The sequence below is a fragment of the Microtus oregoni genome, unplaced genomic scaffold (genome assembly GCF_018167655.1).
Source record: "Microtus oregoni isolate MIOR12 unplaced genomic scaffold, Mior012 000002F_ref0000024, whole genome shotgun sequence".
In the NCBI taxonomy this organism is placed as follows: Eukaryota; Metazoa; Chordata; class Mammalia; order Rodentia; family Cricetidae; genus Microtus; species Microtus oregoni.
This window is the reverse complement of record NW_024543061.1, coordinates 89,123,477-89,147,241: the sequence shown is the minus strand read 5'-3', so window position 1 is coordinate 89,147,241 and position 23,765 is coordinate 89,123,477. Positions and strand designations below refer to the sequence as shown.

General features: G+C 43.6%; 1 protein-coding gene across 3 annotated transcripts in view; it reads right to left on the bottom strand.

The window, feature by feature from the left end:
- Positions 1–13,388, bottom strand: part of Resf1 (retroelement silencing factor 1) — a 32,563-nt gene extending 19,175 nt beyond the window's left edge. For 2 of the 3 annotated variants that reach the window (XM_041638799.1, XM_041638800.1), the window contains exons 1-2: positions 13,306–13,370; positions 12,409–12,468 (exon numbers count right to left, since the gene is read on the bottom strand). The gene's annotated coding sequence lies outside the window, so the exon portion shown is untranslated. Of the gene's footprint in view, positions 1–12,408; positions 12,469–13,305 lie in introns of all 3 variants that reach the window. The other variant, XM_041638797.1, reaches the window with a different exon arrangement.
- Between the last annotated feature and the right edge of the window lie 10,377 nt (positions 13,389–23,765).

Sequence of the window (23,765 nt, the reverse complement as noted above, 5' to 3'; positions counted from 1 at the left end):
TGTAGTGGGGGTTGTAAAGACCATTTACGCTGCTTCAGTTCATGTTAATAATTCTATTATACAAGGTTTAGTCTTAATAGTACAAAAGCTGTTGCAAAAACAAAATCATGAAACATTTATTGTGCATATATGATCACATACCAAATTACCTGGATATCTAACAAAGGGGAATAATCTAGCTGATGCTCTTATAAACTGTGCTTCAGCTGAGGACGGGCTTAATCCAATGCTCCTCATTTACATGTTCAATACAAAATTCCTTACAGACAAGCTAACTGTATTATTGTTAATTGTCCTATCTGTCATCCCCTGCATTTAAGACAAAATATCCCTGGTACAAATCCTTGGGGTTTTGGATTCCAAACATATATGACAGATGGATGTAATTCATATACCACAATTTGGCTGGTTATCTTATGTTCATGTGACCATAGAAACATTCTCCTCCGTGATATGGACTATGCCATTATCTGGGGAGACAACTAATTATGTCATGGCCCTTTTATTTGAAGCTTTTGCAGTATTGGGGATGCCAACCATTATATAGACAATGGGCCTGCATACTCCTCTACAAAATTTCAGCGATTTTATGATCAATACGATATTAAACATGTGACTAGAATAGAATACAACCCCCAAGGTCAAGCCATTGTAGAAAGAGCGCACACTACCTTATAGCAACAAATTAAAAAACTTAAAAGGAGGAAAATGCAGGACTTGGGTATGAAAGACATTTGGGCTTTACAGAATAATCCTAGAGCTATTATGCATCAGGCTTTGTTTATTTTAAACTTTCTGAATTTACCACAGGGAGGCATTCTAACTAGAGCTGAGCATTTTGTGTCTGAAAATTCTCAGGCTTTGGAGCCAGCTTCTTTTATGAAAATTTGGGTGAAAACGGCTGATAATGCTGAATGGGTTCCAGCGCTGTTGTTGATAGATGGAAGGGGTATGGTCTCGTGCCTTTTCAGGATGGCCACCAGCAGTGGATTCCAGGCCGCTGGATCAAGGCCCAAAGGACCGATTAAAACGGCTGTGCGAGAATGGCATCGAGGGGGAACGAGGACAATCTTGAGGTGCCGGTGGCAGTAATGGCCCAGTTATCATTGGCCAGAAAACCTCCTCATAGGCATGTTAAAGCTCCTGTGTCTACTTGGGGACAAATTAAGTCTCTCACTGACAATGGTCAAGCTGTTCTGCAGAGGTATGATAAACCTGTTACAGCTCAGAATCTTTTCCTGACCACATGGGCTTTACTGTCAGTAACTTCTGCGGAAGCCATAAGTTATTCCTACTGGGCATACATCCCAAATCCCCCATTACTGGAGCCTGTGATGTGGGGAGCATCACTTCTCTTAGTGTATACCACCCCAGTTATATCCTCCTTGGGACAACTTAACAGCTAACAATTTTGCAGGTGGGTCTAAATTTAATTTTACATATTCTGGTTGGGAACACCCTATATGCTTAGGGCCTCCCCCTTGCTCATATATGGCTTATCAACATTGGCTTTTGCCTGGTATTAATGTTACCAGATCACGAATGCAGTTACAGAAGTTGTCTGCCTACTCTTTTAATCAGACATGGCAGAATGTTACCTATGAATCATTTATTCATTTCCCAGTATGCACAGATTTCACTTACATTTCTTTGCAATATAAACCCTTTATTTGGAATGATTGTTTAGGTAAATTTGGAAAAATTATTAATAACACTTGGATAAACTGGGGCCCGCATGGGATGTTTCTAATACATGTTCTGAATGGATAGCACTGCCTGTGATGTTAATGTCACCAGAATGTCTCCAGCTACAAGGAACGATGATACAGTTAACGGTCCTTGCTCACAGTTGTTGCTGTATGATTAAGTTTAATTTCAGTTGTGACGCTAGCCACGGTATCTGGAATAGCCTTGCACAATTTGTTGCAGACTAAACATGATGTTGAGGCTTGGCATAAAGATTCTCATGAACTTTGGTCCCAGCAAGCTGGAATTGATGGCAGATTACAGAATGAAGTTGATGCTTTAGCAGATGGTAGCCTGGTTGGGAGAAAAGGTGATGATGATGTTAGAGAATGAACAAAGATTACGTTGTGATTGGAATTCCACTACTTTTTGTGTTACTGATTTAGCTTTTAATGAATCTGTAAGACAGGAAATTGAAAAACTGCATTTTAATGTTGAATCTACATTTGCACAGAGGTTTCCAGAGATGACAGATGCTGACATTGCTCAACAGATTGCTGAAAAATTAGAGGGATTAGACCCCTAAGGCTTGGATACAAAGTTTGTCTGTTCCACACCGCTGGCGGTATGGGGATAGTAGTTATTGTTTTATAGGTTTGCTTATGCTACTGTTTTATTTACTGCTCATTAAGCCTCATCAGTCGAGCATGAAAGAATTGCTGTTAAATATGTGGATCAACAAACTAACTCATTATAAAAAGAAAAAGGAGGAAGATGTGGAGGGCTAGCTTTGAACGGCACAGAAACTCTGTGCAGGAATGACCTGAGGTAGCATTCTCACTGACAGGCTTGGCAAACCAAGTCAGGAAGAGGCAAACCTCTCCCATCAGTAGAGTGTTGACAATAGTCAGTCGTTGAGAACACAGATGTGCACTGTAGTTCCAAGGCTCTGATTAGGCTGTGGTTTGTCTTCTGATGAGGTGTTTTTACATATTCTATAACAGCAAAAGTTATTCCCATAACACCAGGCTTTTTGTTTAGATTAACAAGGGCATGAAGCTCTTGAAATTATTTGCAACAAAGTTATTAGTCTATGTAACTATTTTCAAGTATTATGGGAACCTAATTTGAATCGTGATTTGAGTATTATAAAGGAGCACTGGCTTTGCAATAAAGTATGTAGTTCTATCTCCTACTCTGCATCCCATGTCCTGATTTTTGTGGCACTACCTAGGGTCATCCATAACCAAGGTTGTTGGGGAAGGGTCCCCAACAGGGAATAAACGCGTGCGCCACCACCGCCCAGCCAAGCTGGTGGTCTTAACTATCTATACAGTCTTAACTACCTCTAAGTATACATAGTAGGTTACTGTATGGTGAGGAAGTATAAGCCTTCAGAGACAACACTCCTGTCAGACCTGTCACATATAATCCTAGCACTTGGGAAACAAGAGGCAAGAGAATTACTTCAAGTCCATCCTGAATTATCATTTGTCAAAAATAGACAAATACAGGCATAGAGACACAGTTGACTGACTCTGTTGGAATACAAACTAAGTTAAAGCATACATAAATGTCAAGTATCACTCCTTACAAAAAACAAGCTGATTGTGCCTCTTGGTAGACAGAACTCCTTATGCAGAACTGAGTAATTCCTATTCAATAGGCCCAAATGGTTTCAAAGAGACATCTGACGGATTGTTCTTCCTGTTATTTATAGGTCACTACAGCCCACACTCCAGGGTCTACCCTGGTTATTCAGATCCTGTTCAGTTACAAGAACGTCAGTGTTTGAAAAAAAAAAATTGTGAGCCTGGAAGCCTAGATCTTACCAAATGAAGGCTGGGGTTAATGATGGAAAGGACTTAAAGTATCTCTAGTGGTTCCATCAGCCAGAGTCCACCTTGTGAGCACAGTAACAAGGTATGACAGACTCAGCTATCTGTCCCGAGTCACAGCTGTAACTCAGAAGTCATATGACAGGGTACTTCTGCTTTCTTGGCACAAGGAGACCATGGGAAACCATGACTAATAAAGCAAAGTCGATTATTTCTATTCATTCATTACTAGGTTACCAAGGGTTTGGCAATCATCAAGAACTTGGAGCAGCTGATGAATGACAGGATTAGTCCCCAGGATTTCCATTTTTCACTTTTTAAGATTTGTAGAACTGGGTCAGCAAAATGTCTCAGGCGGCAAAGGAGCGGCTGTCCACCAAGCAGGATGACACTGAGTTCAATCCCAAGGACTCACATGATAGGAGATTTAAAAAGAATAGCAAGTTATCCTCTGACCTGTGAACGCTCACTTCAGGTATTCAGGTGGACACCTCACCCCGACATAAACAATATAAACACATTAAAGAAGATACTTAAGACGATCTGCAGAACTAAGCTAGGGTCAGCAGTACTGCCCATCTGTAATCCCAGCACTTGAAAGGCTGAGGCAGGAGCTTCATAAGTTCGAGATCAGCCTCAGCTATGTAGTAACTTCCAGGCCAGTAAGACTACAAATGAGAAAGAAACAAAGGAGCATAAGAAGGTAGCAGGCTGACATTGGAAAAAAGGGAAAGAAAAGATAAATAAAAACCTAAGTTACAGAAATCTTTAATAAATAAATAAATTAAAAAAAAAAAAAACCTAAGTTACCCAGTGACTAGGTAATAAGGATCAGATGTGCATCCACACCTGTATGTGAAGATACCCAGCGAGGGAGCATCCTGAATTATCATTTGTCAAAAATAGAGAGACAAACACAGGCATAGAGACACAGTTGACTGACTCTGTTGGAATACAAACTAAGTTAAAGCATACATAAATGTCAAGTATCACTCCTTACAAGGAACAAGCTGATTGTGCCTCTTGGTAGACAGAACTCCTTATGCAGAACTGAGTAATTCCTATTCAATAGGCCCAAATGGTTTCAAAGAGACATCTGAGGGATTGAAACTGCCATAAACCAGCTTCTCAGCAAGACAAATTTTATGACTGTCGAGGGATACCATGACCACAGAAATTTACAAAAGAACATGTTTGAGGCTTGATTACAGTTTCAGAAGGTCCATATGTATCGTCATGGCAGGGAATATGGTGGCAAGCATGGCACTAAGAAACTGAGAGCTACACCCTGATTCACAAGAAGGGGAAGTAGAGAGGAGAGGGGAAAAACAGAGCACAAGACTGGCTAAGCCTGGCCTGGGCTTCAACAGTGCCACACGTCTTCAATAGTGCCACTCCCTGGTGACTAAGCATTCAAACAGGAGCCTACGGTGACATTCCTGTTTAAAACACTGCTGCGGCAGAGCTGTCCATCTCACTGGACTAGCTTTCGGAGTAGTCATATTTTGCCAAAATATCTTACCTCTTAACTGGCCTATCCTGGGATAGAGAAACAGTAGGAAAAAAATACCATTTACTCAAGGACATCTTCTCACATCTAGCACCCAATGGGAGTTCCTGGGAGTCCTATTGGCCAACACGTAAGTTTGCTGGCCTAGAAGGGATGGAAACCACTGAATTGCAACTAATTCTAAAATATAAGTCACCCTCGTCACAATATTTGTCCACTGTTGGAGGCATGTGTTGTGTTTTCCCAGAAGCCCTGCTGAAAGGACAAAGGGAACTAGTCGGTGTTCTTGCCCAGGAGCAGACTTGGCAGAGGCCAAGGGCCTCAAAGGACTTTAGGTTTCAATTCCTAAGAACTTAGCTTGCCCCCCTGAAGAAGACTGGAGTTATCAGTCTCAAGGATGCTGAATGTTCAGTTTGTGATGCATTTGTGATATCCTGTGTCTCTTTGTACATCATTGCTTGATTTTGTCCAGCTGACTTTGTCCTATTATATGATAGCTTTCTCCTGATTCTCTCCCATTTCTCCCTGCAAATCATATACAAGATGCTGTTCTTAATAAACGTGCTCGGCACAGCCAGATAATTTCATGAGGAATGTGGTAGTAGCAAAAGAAGAAAGATGGCACCATCTAAACTTTCACATTAAAGAAACTATTGGAGAGATCTCCCAGCACCAAAACTACATACAAGGGACCAGGTGTTGGCTGCTAATCCAAAACACACAGAGAAAAGATGCCTATCTTACAGAGAGATTACATACGAAGTCAATCACCGTTCGGGTATTCTTCATATGCTTTTCTCAATAAACAAAAGACAAAACCCACAATATCTAAGATTTCAGATTGCAGTGTACTGTACTAAGAATAATAGTTTTGTATTATTCTTTATTTACACACTTATTACTGACAGTATGAAGGTTTTTAAGATTGATATTTAAAAAATTTTAAGTCTAGAAAAATAAATGTGCTCGGCATAAAACATAAGACCCCCAGACCTCAGCTTTCCCATATTCTTTATTTTTCATCTCCTCATCCTCCTTCTCAGGAACCTGTTACTGAAGAATGACCTGCTGGTCCAGGTCAAATAGAATTTAAATACACAGACTTGTCAGGATTTATAGCAGTTAGTCTTTAGTGCCAGAGTGAACAATAAATTTCAGTCATGATGCCTAGCCCAAGCTGCCAACAACTCATTACATAGCAGAGGCTAATCTGGTATTTGTGATCCATAGGCTTCAGTCTGAGAGTCCTGGTATACTGGCCTATGCCAAAATGGTAAGAAAGAAAGAAAGAAAGAAAGAAAGAAAGAAAGAAAGAAAGAGAGAGAGAAATTAAAGGAAAGAAAAGTAAAAACAAACTAGTGGGATGTGTGTGTCTGTGTGAGACAGGGTCTCTGGATAGCTTAGAACTCAAACTCAGAGCTCTACCTGACTCTCTCTCCCACGTGTTGGAATTAGATGCACCATCAAGCCTTGCTCAACTATTTTGTAATAATAAGCCAACTATTAGTAGAATTCAAAAGAGAAAAAAAAAATAGAAAAGCTACTATCTTATTGGGGGGTTGAAAAATATTAATGATAGTATGTAAGACTATACTGTCATTTCTAACTGAGCTGTGTTATTAATTTAACACATATAAAAATATTCTCTCAAACCTTTAATTTTTTTAAGGGTTTATTTTTATTATGTGTATCAGTTTTTTACCTTCATGTAAGTGTATGATTGCTCAAAGGTGAGGCCATTAGATACCCTATAACTGAAGTCACAGCCAGCCAGTTGTTAGCCATTGTCTGGATGCTGGGAAACTAGCACAGGCCTCTCCAACATCAGCAGGTACTGTTAACCTCTGAGCCATCACTCTGGCCCTGACCTAAGCTATTTTTTAAAGGTCACAAATGGTTTTTGAGACTAAGAATCCTGCTTTCTTTTCTTCTTCTTCCTCTTCCTCCTTTTCCTCTTCTTCCTCTTCTTCTTGGTGGTTTTTCAACACAGGGTTTCTTGGTGGCTTTGGAGCCTGTCCTGGAACTAGCTCTTGTAGACCAGGCCAGCCTTGAACTCACAGAGATCCACCTGCCTCTGCCTCCCAAGTGATGGGACTAAAGGCGTGCACCATCACCACCAGGCTGCTTTTTTTCCATCCTTTCAGAAAGCTAAGGCTATTATGTTACCTTCAAGGACATTCTCTATGGGTATCTTATGGCTTCCATTTTTTTTTTTTTCTTCTTTTGGTTTTTTGAGACGGAGTTATTCTGTGTAGCTTTGGAGCCTATCCTGGAACTCACTCTGCAGACCAGGATAGCCTCAAAATCACAGTGATCCTTCTGCCTCTGCCTCCCTATTGCGGGAATTAAAAGCAGGCGCCACTACACCAGGCCCTATTTTATTACCTTCTGCTATGAAAGTTTCTAAGTAAGAATACAGAAATAGAAAAGGCAACAGAACCACAAGCTAGTTCTTAGAAAAGTTCAAGACCAATGCCTTTACTGGACTGACCATGAAAATATTTGAATGGTGAAATCAAGAACAAAATAGGAACATCATCAACCTTACAACCAAGCGTTGTAAGGGAATATAAACAAGTGACTACCAACAGTGAAGAGACAGTATAACCAAAACTAATTCAACCATAAAGACATTAATTAGCCCAGCACTGAGGAAGCTGAAGCAAGTAGAATTCTATGAGTTGGAGGTCAGCCTGTTCTACATACCAAGTTCCAAGTCAGAAAAGGCTGTACAAAGAAAATGTTTATCATGGCTCATGGTTTCGAAGAGTTGCAGCTCATGGCTGGCAAGCTCTGCTGTTTGGGCTTATAGTGAAGTCTATCACAATAGCTCAAACTCATAAAGTACAAAATCATAGGAAGCAAAAAGGAAAGGGGCCAAGACAAGACAGTTCCTAAAGACACACCCCAATGACTTACAGCCGCTAGTCTGTCCCACCTCCTAAAGATTCCAGCACCTCAGACTGGTAATTGGCTTCTGCTTTAATCCCAGGATCAAGGAGGTAGAGGCAAGTGGAGCTCTCAAGAGTTCGAGGTGAATATGGTCTACATTGAGTTAAGTTCCAGGACAATCAGGGCTACACAGAGAAACAGTGTCAAAGAAAGAGAGAGAGAGAGAAAGCAGAAGAGATTCCAGCACATCTCAATACAACACCACTAGTGGGGTACAAAGGTTTAAAGTAAGTTTTACACAATGGACAGGGAAATCCACCCAGCTGAATTATGGGAAGTCAATATTACCCTGAACCAAATAGACAGCCTCACACAAATATAGACATAGAACCCCTCAACAAAAATAATGCAATCAAGTAAATAAGTGTATATTAACTATGTAATGACTCTGGAATGTACCCTAGTAATCCTAAATTGGCTACACAACCCAAATTAATGCAGAATCAATGAAAGAGTCAAAAAGGGTGAAAATAAGATGATCTCAAAAAGTATAGAGAAATCTTATTTAAAATATTCCCAACATTAAAAACAAAAAAAGGTCGGGCAGTGGTGGTGCACACCTTTAACCCCAGAACTCAGGAGGCAGAGGCAGGCGGATCTCTGTGAGTTCAAGGCCAGTCTGGTCTACAAGAGCTAGTTTCAGGACAGGCTCCAAAGCTACAGAGAAACTCTGTCTTGAAAAACCAAAATAATAATAATAATGATCCCCAACTTGTCCTTCCTTTCAACTTGAGCCCAAGAAAATGGTGCCAACAAAGAAGGGTAGTGGGGAAAAGGGCCATTCTGCCACCAACTGAAATGGCAGATCCAAGAGTACACCATCAATATTCATAGGAAGGGGCTTCAAGAAGTAATTCCCCCAGAGTACTCCAGGTATTTGCCAGAAAGGAGATGGGCCTCTGTATGTACAAGCATTGCTATCCCTGGGCCAAAAGAACAAAGATGTTCTACTAGTAGCATCCCTGTATAACTGTCCTGAGTACAAAGAGGATGAAGATTCAAAAAAAAAAAAAAACCCATTGTAACCACAATCAAAAATCTACATACAATCAAGGTGTGTGAGCACTAATAACCATGGCTATATTTAATGTCCTTGGAGTAACATTAAGAGAGAGGATGCCCAGTCTCGCCACTTGTACTCAACATTTACTAGGTGTTCTGTTCACGGCAGACACAAATAATAAAGCATCCAGAGTGGATGAAAGTTAACTTTCAGTTTCCAGATAAAAGAATGTTACCAATTTGTAGAAAATATCATTCTCTATATTGGAAATCAAAAGAAACCTGTTCTAAAAAGTAAATTAAAAACTATGCTTGATTGGGTTCGGAGAGAAGGCTCAGAGGTTAAGAGCACTGGCTGCTCTTCTAGAGGTCCTGAGTTCAATTCCCAGCAACCACAGGATGGCTATAAGATCTGGCTCCCAGCTCGGCAGTGGTGGCGCACGCCTTTAATCCCAGCACTTGGGAGGCAGAGGCAGGCGGATCTCTGGGAGTTCAAGGCCAGCCTCTACAAGAGCTAGTTCCAGGACAGGCACCAAAGCTACAGAGAAACCCTGTCTCGAAAAAATAAAAACAAACAAACAAAAAAAGATCTGGCTCCCTCTTCTGGCCTACAGGCATACATCAGACAGAATGCTATACACATAATAAATAAATAAATTAAAAAAAAAACTAAGTTTGAAAAAAGCATGACAGTTCATGTCTGTAATTCTACCACTTGGAAGGTACAGACAAGAAGGAGAATCATCCTTAACTACATAGTGAGTTTAAGACATGACACCTTGTCTCAAAAACAAACTACTAGCTCGACTAGGTCACATAGACAAGATCAATCATAAAACCAGCCAAGTACAGTAACATATACTATTACTAAAGTGGTGTTCCTACCACTCTAAGAGAGAATCAGGAAGTTCATGAACTTGAGGGCAGTCTGGGCTATACAAGGAATTCTGTCAATAAAAGAAAAAAAATGATAGAAAAAGAAAAAAATGCATTTCTACATAATTAAGCCGGAAACTAAGAAAGTTATTCTATTTACAGTAACATAAAAGACAACTTTAAGCAACCGGGAATAGTGGCACACACCTTTAATCCCAGTACTCAGGAAATGAGATCCAGGACAGCCAGAGACTATTTCAAATAACCAAAATGAGAAGGAGAGACAAGAAGGAAATTAGAAAACCACCACCAACCAACCAAATCTTACAGAAGACCCAACTTCCTAGCACCTATTTCAGGCAGCTTATAATCATTTTTAACTCCATTTCCTGGGGGTCTGACACCCTCTTCTGGACTCCAAGTGCACATACCCCCCCTTACACTTTAAGGCATTACTGGATTACTGAAAGCTAAAACAACTAGTCACACTGACCTAAGCAGTATGAATAGATTGCCTGCATCAATTTAAATTCATTCTAAATAACTAGCAAGACCAATCAAAATTGCTCAAAACTAGGTATTTCACCTCATTGTTCCTTTTTAAAAAAAAAAATCCTTTTCTTTGAAGCAACATTTGTTTGATTTCTAATTGACCCTGTTTTTCTCAATTTATACATTTTACTTCATATGAAAATAAACTGATTTTGTGATTTCTTGGTCTAAGACTGGGTAAGAACCCAAGGCAGAGAATAGCAGGGCTCAAAGATAGTAATCAAGATAGTTCTAATCTCAATTGAGACTGTATCTCCTCACAAGGTCCACTCTACCCACCTCTTTCATTTACAGCTACCAACTTCATTTAGCATACAGCTGCCTCAGGAAAAAAAAAATCAGAATTCTTCAAGGTCTTAAGGTTTTTTAGTTTGCATTTCATCTGCATTTCTATAGCCAGGGTTGGTAAAAATCCTTGCTTTACCTCAAACTGAATGCTTCCCACTTGTTTTACAGGTATTTGTTTCCAAAGAAAAGGGAAGAGAAGCCTGCTAAAAACAATGATGCTTGAAGTTTACCCTTACTAAACTTTCACAAGATTACAACTCCCTAAGCAGCTGACTTGAGTTCCTAAAATCATGTGTCACTGATAATGTAAAAGAGAAGGAACTAATCAAATAGGTAAAAGGAAAAAAAAAAAAAAAAACACTAGGGCCAGGATTACTGTAGCCAAGGAATTTTGACTTCAAAAAACTGTGATTAGGGAATGCAAATCTAACCCCAGCTTCAGGAAGACTGGAAGGATCCAGAAGTGTCACCCCCAGCAAGACAGCAAGTTCAAGGCCAGCCTAAGCTACAAAAGAAGGGTTTAACATGCAAAGCTCATCAATTATTATTAATTTAAATAAAAAAGTTGAACTGCCTATAAGACGGAATAGCTTTAAAATGTCTAACGCCATTAAAATATATACTTCCTCTAACAAGATAAAAGCTAAACTCTATTAAGCAAGTTACTATATACCAGGAGCTATTTTAAGACTGTTCTAGCACTGCCTTTAATCCCAGCACTTGGGAGGCAGAGGTACTACTACTGTTATCCCATTTTAAAGATGAGGAAGTTAAAGCAGGGAAGTAAAATTCTTCTGAGATTTTAGTGAGGGGAAGATCCAAGTGGAGGCACCAACACCAGAACACAAGTAACATACTGCAACATACAACTACAGAAAGCACAGGCCCCTTCAGCGGATGAAACTCCTAGAGATCACTGCGTGTAGGAGCTGAAAGAGATGACAAAAGTTAAGAGTACTTGTGGCCCTAGAAGAGGACCTGAGCTCAGATCCCAACACCAACATGGATAGACAACTGCCTGCAACATTAGTTCATGAGGTTCCACACCCTCTTCCAGACGCCACACACCAAATACATACAAAGTAGTCTTACATGTGGGCAAAACACACCCATAAAACAAATTTGAGAAAACATTTAAATAAGAAAAACCTCTGGTACTACATTCCCACCAAAAGTTAAGAGCTAGCCTCTGCCTAGGTAGCCTTAATTCACCACCTAAGACAACCTCTCCCAGGGTAGCAATCATTCCCAGAGAAGCACCATGCCAACAGTATTATTTCTTAAGCTTTGTCACCAAGTCCACTGTGTCTCACTGGTTCTGTGAGGGTTTTGTTTGGGGGAAGTTTGTTTTTGTTTTCTTGGTTTTTAGAGGCAGGGGTTCTCTATGTATTTCCGGCTGACCTGCCTTGATCTGCAGACCAGGCTGGCCTCCAACGCAGAGATCTGCATGCTTTGGCCTCCCAGATGCTGGAATTAAAGGCAGGCAAACCATGACAGGCCAAGTTCTGTAGGTTTAACCAGTATTGATTCAACATTTTATTCCAAAACAAATTACTCCATGGTAAAATGTGAATAGTTATCAGGTAGAACCAGACAGGCTTTTTAAAGCGCAGACTTACCTGTAAATACAAAAAACAAATTACTCCATGGTAAAATGTGAATAGTTAGGTAGAACTAGACAGGCTTTTTAAAGCGCAGACTTACCTGTAAATACAATTTTACCTTTTAGTCTCTTCCACAAGGAGTGTGTTCACGTCTTTGACCCTAGGAAAAGCAAGAAACGTCTTTAAGATTAAAGGCCAAATCTATCTTCCTCTAAATGGTACTGAGAGCATACTAAGTTTACTGAATTGGTACTAGCTATGCTTAAAAAAAAAAAAAACACTAAACTAGGCTAGTCTCAAAATATTTCCTGCCACTAGAATTGAAGTGCACTTCTCCAACTCCACGATTGTCCTATAATTCCAAAGCTAAAATACTTCAACATACAACTACAGAAAGCACAGGCCCCTTCAGCCTTTTTTTTATTGGGTTAGTTAAAAGAGAATCCGACTAGGGCTTAGGGAAGCAGTTACTAAGACCTTAGCATGTTAACAAGCAACAAACTTAAGGCTCCCCTTAAACGTAACATATTTAGCAGACTATCTAAATGCCCACGCAAGTTCTGCTGCTGGCCTATTGGAATGCACGCCAAGCTCACACACTTCACCTGCTTTTTCATTTTTCTAGGAAAGCACTCAAAGTACCACAAATGCAAACTGCTTCCGAGATGCTGCGGCCCGCGGCGCTCGCCCAGGCCTGGGCGGAGCACAAGGTAATGCCGCTGGGTCGCAGGGGCGGAGGCGGTGTGGGGGCGCGGAAGACGAACCAGAAAGAAACCGAAAAGCAAAACAAAGCTCTGCTTCTCCTTCCGAGACAGGAAGGAACGTGAAGCTGCAACAAGCCCGCCCGCTACGTCAGGCCAACAACCGCAGACCGCACACCCGCACCGCGACCCCAAAGGGCTGCTGGAATGCTGGCGGCGCCCCTCGGCAGAGACGGAGGTGACCGAGACCCAACCCCGAGCCCCGAGCAAAGAACAAAAGCCCGCTCGCAGCAGACCTGCCGCTTCTGTGGGTGCTCACTCGCCTGCAGCACGGATCGAGGCCTCCGCTAGCGCGGAACGCGCCGAGCTCCGGTGGCGGCCTCCGTCTGGGCGGGTTGAGCAGGCTCTGTGCTCCGCCCCCGGGCGTCTGCGCCAGGGCCACGGTCCTAGTGCCTGACAGATACGGCCTCTGCAGTCTCCGCAGTCTGAGGGGAAAGAGAGAAGAAGCCTCGCCCTGCACCTGGAATTTGCACCAGAATCCCTGGAGGACTTCTGAAGGAAAAAAAAAAAAATCGCGGGCGGAAATATAAGGGATTCAGTCAATTGGTCAATTGGGATGGGGCTGAGACTTGCAGTTCAGACAAGTTGTAATTCTTTGAAGATAAGCTGATGATCATCTCATAATCTTTTTTTTTTTTTTTTTTGAGACAGGGTTTCTCTGTGGTTTTGGAGCCTGTCCTGGAACTAGCTCTGTAGACCAGGCTGGTCTCGAACTCACAGAGATCCGCCTGCCTCTGCCTCCCGAGTGCTGGGATTAAAGGCGTGCGCCACCACCGCCCGACTGATCTTGAGATCTTGAGATGGGATGGCAACTTCTATGAACTACACAAAAGAAATGCACCCTCCCTGGGGCTTAGCGGAGCATTCCTTTAAACCCAGCATTTTGGAGGGAGAAGAAGGAAGATCCCTGAGAGTGATTGAATCCAGCCTGGCCTACCTAGTTTCAGGACAGCCAGAGATACAACCCCCCCCCCCTCATCTCTCTCTCTCTCTCTCTCTCTCTCTCTCGCTCTCGCTCTCGCTCTCGCTCACTGTCTCTCTCTTTCAAAATAGGGTTTCTCTGTAGCTTTGGAGCCTGTAGAGCAGGCTCTGGAAATTGCTCTGTAAACCAGGCTGGCCTCGAACTCACAAAGATCCGTCTGTCTCTGCTTCCTAAGTACTGGGATTAAAGGTGTGTGCCATCACCGCCCAACAAGAGATTTATCTCAACCCAAGAAAAGAAAAATATGTAGATGATGATGAAGACAGATGGATAGACAGATAGTAGATAGGTAGATAGACATGTGATTGACAGGTGATAGAGAGGGAGAGAGAGAGAGATGATGGATGGATGATAGATAGATAGATAGATAGATAATGATAGATGGATGGATGAATCAGCTGAAGGACTCTAACAGGCACATACACATGGCAAACATGGCACGGGTCCTGGTCTGATGTCCCTGCTTTTGCTAAACCACTAGCCTCCACACTAGACTCATTTGGCCACTTCTTCATGCCTGACTCATTCCTGAAGCTTACCACCCAGGTCCAGCTATCAAAAATTCTTTTTGGCTAAACATGACCAATCAGGACTTATCAACTCATCATATCACGGACTTTCCCATTTTTCTCCTTAAACCCAATCCTACTGAGCTACCTGCTGCTGTTTCTGCCAGATTAAGATTCAGTTTAAAGAATGAAAGGGGCAGAGGTCATAGTTCTTGTCGTATGCAGTTCCTGTGTCTTTGAACCTTGGTCTCGATGCTGCTGCTCATTAGTCATAGACCTGGGGGAATCACTGAACACGACTGTGAGGTAAATGCATGTACCTCTCTTGTACTGAAAGACCCCCACTCACTAAGCAGCAGTAACGCCATTTTGCAAGGCTTAAACTTTGGAGCAACGCAAGTAATTAGAGCAGGGAAGTTCGACTTGAAAACAAGGGCGGAGAAGCCAGGCAAGATATCTGCGGTCAGCCGGTCAGCCATCTGGCCCCAAGCGATAAGGAACCCGCAGCTGGCCTGCTCTAATGAGAACATCCCGTTTGCTTAGGGAAACGGGATGCCTATAGTCAGCACATGTGCCCAACTTAGAATATCAGTAATTCACAGAAGAGACAACTCCCCCTATGAAAGATCCCAGCTTATCTGCTGTAACGTCATTTCACAAAGCTTTTGACGAACGACTGTAAGTGCAGAGTAAGGTCAGGGTCCCTGGCTGCAAAACAGGATCTTTATATCCATAGATTAGGACAGGACATCAATTAACAGGATATCTGTTCCCATACATCTGTGCTGGGAGAGGAAAAACCACCTGTGCCCCTTGCCCCATTCCAACTGACCACTAACGATGCATTTGCTTCTGTAATCTGCTTCTGCTGCCCTCTTTCCTATAAAAAGACCTTCCCCCAGTCTGCAGGCGCGCTTGTCTTCCGAAAGACTAAGTCGCCCCAGGTACCTGTGTACTTAATAAAGCCTCTTGCTATTTGCATCCGAATAGTGGTTTCGCTGTTCCTTGGGAGGGTCTCCTCAGGCTGAAAGACTGCCTGCCACGGGGGTCTTTCAGTACCAACTGCTGCAAGGCAGTGTAGCCCTCTAGCTGGAGACATAAGAGTGGTGAAAAAGAGCCGAGAAAAAAAACACCTTGACTCTGACCTGATCTCAAGACCAAGGCAAAGGCCAAAGAGAAAACACGCTGTCCTGGGTTTGACCTAGAGCTCAGAGACTTGGAAATCCCCATCCCACCACCCCACCACCCATGACTCAGCATGGAAGGCCAACCAATGTTTTTTCTTCTTTTTTTTTCCTTTTTTTTTTTTTTTTTTTTTTTTTTTTTGGTTTTTCGAGACAGGGTTTCCCTGGAACTAGCTCTTGTAGACCAGGCTGGCCTCTGCCTCCCAAATGCTGGGATTAAAGGTGTGCGCCACCACCGCCTGGCCCAACCAATGTTTCTATCTTATACTTTCCCACTAAATTCACAACACATGGTCCAAGAGCCATATAAAAGCCTTTCCCTCCCTCCAGCCCTCTGCCGTCTCTCTGTTCAGAGGGAGAAGCCATTCTGTTCTCCCCAATAAATCTGTTGTGTGAGATTACATGGCTCAATTACATGATATCCTGGCTCCTAACTGCCAAGATGCCCTTGTGCTGGAAACCCTTGCGTTGCTGTGATGACGCCAGCTGGCTCTCCTGGTGCCTGTGTTCCTTCTTGGGATCTGAGCCACACTGGGACGCTCTCTCTCATCTCCAGCCCACCCCAACAGACTCACCTTCCAGCTCACCATCTCATGTCACCTCATCCACCAAGGCTAATTCACTAACTTTCCCCTTTGATCAATGTGAACTCTTGCCTGAGTCGGAAGAAGAGTCCAGTGAGCACCTGCCCCCCCTCTGGTAGTCGTGGAGACGGATGTACCCCCAGCCACAGTCTTTAGAGCTGTGACCCCATTTCTCCTACCCTCAGAGGTATAATCCTGTTTTCCTTAGACCAGTCTGGGCTTTTGTGACCCTTTATTATCCTGCTCCCCTTCCTGCCTCCCCCTCAGAGTTTCCTGTAATCCCACAGCTTCTCTATGCCCTCATGGCTTTTATGATAGTTGTATTAGTCAGGGTTCCCTAGAGTCACAGAATTAATGAATTTCTCTCTTTCTCCACACACATGGAAATTTATTGGTTGACTTATAGGCTATAGTCCAACAATGGCAAGTCGTGAATGGAAAGCCCAAGAATCTAGCAGCTGCTCAGTCCCACAAGGCTGGGTGTCTCAGCTGGTCTGCTGGGATCTCGAAGCAGGAATGGATGTGCTGATGGAGGTGAGGACAAGCAGGGAAGAACACTCCTTCTTCCTTTCATGGTCCTTATGTTGAAAGACCCCCCGAAAGATCCCCGTACCCAAGTACCCTGTTTTGTTTTGGGTTTTTTTTTGTTTGTTTGGTTTTGTTTTGTTTTGTTTTGTTTTTTCGAGACAGGGTTTCTCTGTGGTTTTGCAGCCTGTCCTGGAACTAGCTCTGTAGACCAGGCTGGTCTCGAACTCACCCAAGTACCCTGTTAACATTTGCTAAACTTAGCTGAGCTATAGACAGAAAGTCCCGAGGCTCAGCTGATGCTAAAACAGGATATCTATGGGTTGCAGACTCACTGACTAGGCAAAGGAAAGGGAATAATCAGCCCCCTGGAACACTTTATCAAAACTGTCAACTTGCTGAAGTATGCTTGATCTAGCCTTGCGGTTTTTCGGTGAAATTTAAAGACAGACATGGGGCTGGCCCCAGCTTGAGCTAAGCCCGCCATGTAAAGAACCAATGAAATTTCTGTTGCTATGCCCCCCCCCCATTATGTAACCTGTAAAATCCTATTAAAAGCTGGTTAAAAGTTTGTTCAGTGTGCTCAGCTAGCCAGAACTGTTATAGTCAGAGCTGCTGCTGAGTCACCCACAGGCACTTGTGATTAATAAAGAAGCCTCTTGCTGATTACCCCCAAAGTCCAGATCCCCAAGCATCACCATGAGACCATCTCCTGATGCAAAAGCAAAAAGTCCTTATTGCAAGTTAACTCAGGTCCCTTCATCCAGCTGGCAGGGGGGACAGCAGCAACAGGAACAGCTCAGGAGAAAACCCTTCCCCAGCACTGAAAAGTGGGAGTTTATATAGGGGAAGAGACATGGGGAAGTCCAAGCCTCTGGGCTTGTGATTGGCTGCCCCTGAGTGGGGTGAGGGGAATTCCAGACTTCCAGGCTTGGGATTGGCTTCTCCCTGTGATGTAAGGGGATTTCCAGGCCTGAGGGGGAATTCCCAACTGCCAGTAACTGTCTGTGGGGAATTCAAAGCCTTCAGGGACTCAGTGATTGGTCTGTTTTCCCTGCTCAGGGATTGGCTGGTTTTGTGTCAGGGGCAGAGATGGATCCAATTTTGGATCCAAACTGTGTTTCTTTCTTTGGTTCTTTTTATCTTTTTGACTCTTAATTTTGGGACCAGGGTGAAAACCTTTGGTATTCTGGGGGCTTAGTGCATTCTTTTGATCCTGGTTTCAGGGTCTGGGGAGTTTTCTCCAGCTCTAGGTTGGGGTAGGAGGTAGAGTGTCTCTCTTCCCCTGGCTCTGGTCCCATTTCCAGGGTGTGTTTCTTTCCCTGACTCTGAACCCAGAGAGCTGCTGGGGGTTGTGCTAGGGCTACGGACTCACAGAATCTGTGGGGCCTGTACCTCTCACTTATATTGTTACACCCAAAGTCTGGATCCCCAAAATATGACTGAAAGACCCCCAGTGCTGGGGAGACTCTCACTCAAGTCTCGGGATAACACGACCCCCTTAGTAACTCACGAGAGACCGTCCTTGCTGCAATCACACGAGGCTTTAATGATGAGATGAGACAGGAACCAGTGCACTGGGGCCGAGACTCATAACCCACGCAGGGGAAGAGTTCGACCCTGAGTGACCTGGAGAAGGGGTTTTTATAGGAAGAAACCACAGCGCAATAATCCGAAAGGGGCAAGGGAGGGTGTCACAGAAAGTCACAAGGTGTTACGAGCTTCAGCTCCAGGTTCTTTTCGAGTAATATCTATGAGGACTCTGTGCCCTTCTCCCCAGAGAGTGATGAGTAACCAGACCAAGCAAGAGAATTGTTTTTATGATGATTCTTTACTAGCAACTTCAATATCCAATGCATCAATGGGGGTTTACAATCGCATTAGGCATGGGGAACATAATGGGCAACACACAGGCACTTCAATATCACAGTTATTAATCCTACTAAACCTAATACATAAAACCAATTCATAACCTTAATCTAACTTATCACTTATTCATAAAACACTTCTTAACCTTAATACAACTATCCATTACTTATCTATAAAACACTTCTTAACCTTAACTTATCCATTACTTATCTATAACTTATCCATTAATTATCTATAAAACTTCTTAACCTTAACTTATCCATTAATATTTCCTAATCTTATCAATTATCCATAAAATATTTCTTAACATTTCACACATTAAACTTATGTATTAACTCATCTATGCTCTTCTCTTAACCTCTCATACACACATGAAATAGCATCATACTACCTGGTATTCCCTGGCTTAAAAAAGGCTTTTTGAATTTCTTCAGGCTGGGCTTGTAAGACTTTAAGACAATCCTGAAGCCATTTTTGACAATTCTGAATCCTCTCAGCCTCTGTGCCATAGTGCTTCCCCTCCTCCCCTGGGAACCAAGGACCTAACAGCTACACTCGCATGTACTCAGTTCCTGAACAATTACCCATATACATACGCTTTGGTTCGGTCCCCTGGGAAATGGGGTCAAAATGACCTCTTACTTCATCTGATCTGGCAACAGCTCTCCAGTCAATTATTGGTAATAGCCCTTTCTTTTTTTTTTTTTTTTTTTTTTTTTTTTTGGTTTTTCAAGACAGGGTTTCTCTGTGGCTTTGGAGCCTGTCCTGGAACTAGCTCTGTAGACCAGGCTGGTCTCGAACTCACAGAGATCCGCCTGCCTCTGCCTCCCGAGTGCTGGGATTAAAGGCGTGCGCCACCACCGCCTGGCGGTAATAGCCCTTTCAAATAAGCCAATCAGAATAGTCAAAGAACAACCCCCCTTGCTTCTGTGGCTCCTTTAAAAGTAGACTGTACCCGCTTTTTGAGGTCCCTCGGCTTCCTGAATGCTGGGGGACCCTGTCATGACAGAATTAATAAAATCCTCATGCTTTTGCATGGGCTGTGGTGTGTGAGATGGTCTCTGGGGGTGACTCCTTCTCGGTGTTTGGACGCTAGAGTCCAACAGGCTCTTGTCCGCACTGGAGGCTGGGTAGTGTAGATCGACTCTTGACCCCGTAGTCTGCGCTCGGGAGATAAGGTTCTGATGTTCCAGGCTGGTATCTAGTAGGGCCTTGGACTCGGCTATTCGGGTGACTGAGTCTTGGGAGACAAGGCTTTTAGTTCTCTACTCTCGAAGATGAGGCTTTGCTCTCGGGATGGCAAAGCCTTCTGTCTGCTCAGAAGACGAATCTTTGCTCTTGGGATGGCAAAGCATTCTGAAAGGCAGAGTATCTAGTCTGGTTTTGGGAGACAGACCTTCAATGTCCACTCTCAGGGAATGAGGATTTGCATTCGGGATGTAAGATGTTAAATATCAGTTTTCGGGAGACGAAGTTCTGTACTTGGGAGACAGAGCATTAAGTGTTTAGGCGAGGCATTTAATATTGCTGCTTTTCGGGAGGCAGGCTAGGAGGATCTCTCTTTCCATGGAGGCCTGGTGCCAGAGCCATTGTGAGAAGTGAGATAACTGTCCTGCTTCAGCCATCTCTTTTAAATCAGTTCGAAATTGTCCCTGGTTTGATCCTTCTGATAACCAGATGTCCCAGGTTATCAGTATCGACTGACCACAGAAGGGTGGGAGTCCCTCTTGTGTGGCAAGATTATTTCGTTACCACAGTTGCTGGGTGCAGCCTTCAAGCGGGCAAATGTTCTATTAATATTTCACCTTAGTAATTTTCCATACCACACACAAGAAGAAATGCTTTTACATTACACCAAGTTACATTCATTCTTATTCTATAAATTTCCTGCTCTATCTATGTTGTTTTTTAAAAAATGCTGCAAGATCCCCGCAGCAGTAGGCAGCAGAAATGCTGTAGGTCCCAAATGGTGGTAGCGGGCCATGTGGTGTCAGGCAGCGGGGTCTGGGAGCAGCCAGTCCCAGGCAGAAATGGCTGCCAGTCCCAGAGTGATGGCCTGAGCGGTGGTGGCGGGCCATGTGGCAGCAGACAGTGGGCCCCAGGCAGGGACGGCTGCTGGTCCCTGAGCAATGGCTGGTCCCAGGCAGGGAGACACATGGCGGGCGGGCAGAAGACAGAAACATGGATAGACACGACATGCAGGGTGAGGTTGAATGTTTATTCAGGGGGCTATGGAGGAGGAAGCGTGAAGGGGGGGACAGAGAGAGAGAGAGAGAGAGAGAGAGAGAGAAGAGGAGAAAGGTACAGAGAAGGGGGGAAGCAGAGAAGTGGGGAGAGAGACAAAAGCGAAGCTGCCTCTCCAAGAGGAAGATGGAAAAGAGAGCGAGCTCAGGCCTGAAGCTGAAGATCAGCCTGCCTCAGCAGATGGGGAGGGGAGTGGGTGTGGCTTGTCTCTTAAAGGGACCAAAACCATAACAATCTACACTACAGATCCCCCTTTATTTATTCATTCAGAAGAATCTGCTTCCGTGCTCATTACACAAGGGGACAACTCCTTGCCTCTCAAGATCACTCAAGGTCATAATCAGCTAGTTCCTAAAATCACAAGAGGGAAACTCCGTTTCTCAAGATTATTCTCAAGATTACAATCTAACTTTATCTTCAGCTAGTTTCTGAAACACAGTCACTGAACCGGCTAACCCTAGATTTTTGATTCTTCTCTTCCTGCTTAGATTTTTGGCTATTTTCTTCCTGGTCTTTCAATAACCATGAACCCAAATCTGATGCAAAAGCAGAGTCTTTATTGCAAGTTAACTTGGGTCTCCCCATTTATCCAGAGCAACAGAAGGGACCCCAAGCGGTGCTGGAAGGGGGTTTTTATAGAGGGGAAGGCTTGGGATTGGCTGCCCCCTATGGGGTGAGGGCACTACCAACTTCTGATTAGTTCCTCCCATAAGGTGGAGGAGCCCCTGATGTCAGGGGTCAGGGAAAGGCCACGCCCCTACACTAGAGGTTACTACTTCCCTGGGCTAAGATCTGTGAGGAGTGGCATCTGTAGACTAGAGGTTACCATTTCCCCGGGCTACAGTCCAGAAAGGTCATGCCTCTCTACTAGAGGATCCTCCTTTCCTACTCAGTGATTGGTCAGTTTCATGCCAGGAGCAGAGATGAGATGTGGGACCCCCTTCATGCTGTGAATATGTTTTATTATCATTGGTTAATAAAGACGCTGTTTTGAGCTTGGTTTACAGAGATGACTCTGATTTCAGGGCCAAAATACTTTCTCTGACCCTTTTTATCCTTTAGGCTCTAATTTTAAGACCAAATTTTAAGGGCAAATTTCAACAGGCTCTGATTCTAGGGGCAAAGTGTGTTCCTTTGACTCTGATTTCAGGGTCAGGGTGTTTTTCTCTGGCTCTGGGTGCAGGGATAAAGTGTTTCTTTTGCTGGATCAGGTCCCATATCTAGGGTGTGTTTCCTTCACTGTCTCTAGGTTCAGTGCCAGGTGCCCAGGGATTGTGCTAGGACCATGGATCTGCTGGGACCTGGGTCTATCAAGGTCTGCTTCCAACAGAAGGTGTGGCCCAGATTAAAGTAATGAAATTTGGCCTCAGTATCCCTTAGATAACCAAATAGTACTCAGATCATTCAGATAGTGGAAATGGAGAGTCCCTATTCCCTACATTCTAGTTTTCTCTTATCTCTGTTCTTCCTGTTTCCCCACCTAACTCCTCCTAGGAATGAAGCACAAGCCATTTCTGATCCAGCTGTCAAGCTTCCCCCTTATTGGCCTCAACCCTCAGCTCCTTTTCTTCTTCCAGCCCCCCAGTCTCCCCTTCTCCCTCTCCAGCAGCAGGCCACCCTAATTATTCCTCTCTGGTACCCAATTTTAGCCCACTGGCAGCCTTCAGTACTCCTGCTACTTATGCCCGCTCTACCATGGAAACCCCCCAAGCCCCAGTTTTCCCTTTTGGACCCTAAAGTCCAATCACTGAGGAGGAGTCACCCCAAGAGACCATCCGCACACCGCAGTTAATGCAAAAGCAAGAGGAATATATATTTCTGCCCCAACAGAGTTCCCCCAACTTTGGGAGGAGAAGGACGTCAAAACGCTACTACAGGCTTCTTTTAAAGAGAAAAACCTCAGAACCAAAAAGGGGGAGTGCAGAATCAAAAGAGGGAATGCAGTATCAAAAGGGGGAGTGCAGAATCAAAAGGGGGAATGCAGAATCAAAAAGGGGGAATGCAGAATCAAAAGGGGGAATGCAGAATCAAAAGGGGGAATGCAGAATCAAAAGGGGGAATGCAGAATCAAAAGGGGGAATGCAGTATCAAAAGGGGGAATGCAGAATCAAAAAGGGGGAATGCAGAATCAAAAGGGGGAATGCAGAATCAAAAGGGGGAATGCAGAATCAAAAAGGGGGAATGCAGGATCAAAAAGGGGGAGTGCAGAATCAAAAGGGGGAATGCAGAATCAAAAGGGGGAGTGCAGTATCAAAAGGGGGAGTGCAGATTCAAAAGGGGGAAGGTACAGAAGTCATTTATCAGCTGTTGTGACTAGCTCATTTAATGGTCAGCTAACTATGATGGATCGTTGCTATGGCGATTGCTGGGTTGGTTAAACAAGAAGAAACATCTATCTGCAGGTCATCTGCTGGTCATTTTGCCCCAGTTCTATTGAAGAACTGGGTCTATTGAAGAAAAACTACAAAGGGGATGGAGAGTTCCGGGGGAAAGTACCCAAAGTTTCTAGTGCACGTGTGGGTGATTATCAGGTTCCTGGTTCCCAGAGGAGGGGGATAGTTTAGCTGAGGTGGTCTTTTCATCCTTTACTGGAGGTTGCTGCATAGAAACTTTCCCATTAAGTAATCTCTCTCTCTCTCTCTCTCTCTCTCTCTCTCTCTCTCTCTCTCATAGAAAAGAGGTTAGGAGCTTGTACATCTAATCCCTCCACCATCATTATCATCATTAAACAGTTACAATATATCACCCAACCTTACAACCTCACCTTCGATAAACCCTCTCTTGAAAAACAAAAACAAA